A 1639-nucleotide genomic window follows, 5' to 3' on the forward strand; every position below is an offset into this window, starting at 1 on the left:
TAATTTTTACAGGGCGTGAAGTGAAAACATGTTTATCTGTCTGTGACCTCATTCCCTGGTTACGGTTTAGCTGTTTGTATAACAATATAAAAAAGTGTCTCTCCACTGCAGCACAGTTCAAACAATCTGTAATCCTTGAAGGACAGGTATGACTTTTTTTCTCATATTTACAATAAGAATATTATGAGTCAGATATTTGACTTTGTGTTTTATAGGAGTTCACTTTAAAGTAAGGCAAATAGTTTTGAAGTGACCAACACACCATCAGTGCCCTGATTCACACATCTTACGACTGTGCTCTTTCCTCTGCAGGTTCAAACATAACTCAAAAACAGGTTATACTAAATCAACACTGCCTCTACTCACACAAAGTTTCAGTGCAGAATGAGCAGGATTTGTGGGTTGCGCTTAGTAAACACAACATTCAAAGTTGGCCTCTCCCCCCCAGGTCACCAGAAAAACACGCCTTGGAAGAATACTTCGGATTCGGCACCTGGGCCCTGTTTCAGAAAGCAGGCTTAACAAACTATGACCCTGAACTCTGAGCTGATGAACAACAAAATGCAACTGAACTGAAGATGAAAATATGGATCAAACAGATAAGACACAGTTTACTTATGGACCCATGGTTGTAAAGTCATGGTTTTGGGGATTTGCGGTTGAAAATGTGTCTATAGGCTAATCTGACTGTACATTGTTAGATGCTCAACAGCATTTAATGACTATATTTCAACGTGCGTCAATATTATAGCATGGTCACTGAAATGCTGTTTATATGCAGCCTATATTCAAAAACTGACTTTTAAACTACATTTAGTCCAAGTCCTTTCAGCTGCAGCACAACCATCCTCACTCAGAAATATTCATATAATTTACAGCATGACATGCTAACTATGGAAGAAATGTTCTGTCAGTGCAATAAATCTGACAAATGGTTGTTCATTGATTAGTGTCTCAGCTTAGTTTTATTTAAACAGTGATTGCTACAGTAATGTACAGTAAATGCAGGAGAACTGACTGACAATCTCACAGCTGCCTTAATGTCCACAGACTCACAGTGTTGTAATAACGGACAATGAATAGAGTTTATTCTGAGCTCAGGATGAATCCACCATGTCCAGAGATCGCTGTCTCTGTCTTTGCATTGATGACAGATTGATCATAAAAGTGGTTATGATAAAATGGGAAATTAATTAATATCTAACCAGAATTTGAACGTTTAATGATGTTAATTGCTACAAATGAATGTGTTTCGATATTTAAATCGACTGTATGAATAAGGAAATTAAACAGTTTGTCAGACAGCTCCCTTAGGCTCATCAGGAGGGGGAGTAGTCAGAGTTAGACTTATATAGTCAGTTGCCATGGTAACTGACCCAGAGTTTGAGATAAGTCTCTTTCTGGAACTGGCAACCCAGAGTTTTACCTCATCTCAGGCTCAACACACTTTCTGAAACAGGACCCTGGTCATCTACGTTTTTATAGTCCTGCTCTTACACCCTGTGCACTTTGATTGGCTGAAAACCGCAAAATAAGAAAATACAGGCAAAGGGAAGGTTATGTTTGTATGTTTGTTGTCTATACATAGTTTTTTGGGAAAATCTTACTCATTCTGCCTTTAACCCTTAGATGCATGAGT

The sequence above is a fragment of the Morone saxatilis genome, unplaced genomic scaffold (genome assembly GCF_004916995.1).
Source record: "Morone saxatilis isolate NCDOM2014 unplaced genomic scaffold, NCSU_SB_2.0 Contig2, whole genome shotgun sequence".
NCBI classification, from domain to species: Eukaryota; Metazoa; Chordata; class Actinopteri; family Moronidae; genus Morone; species Morone saxatilis.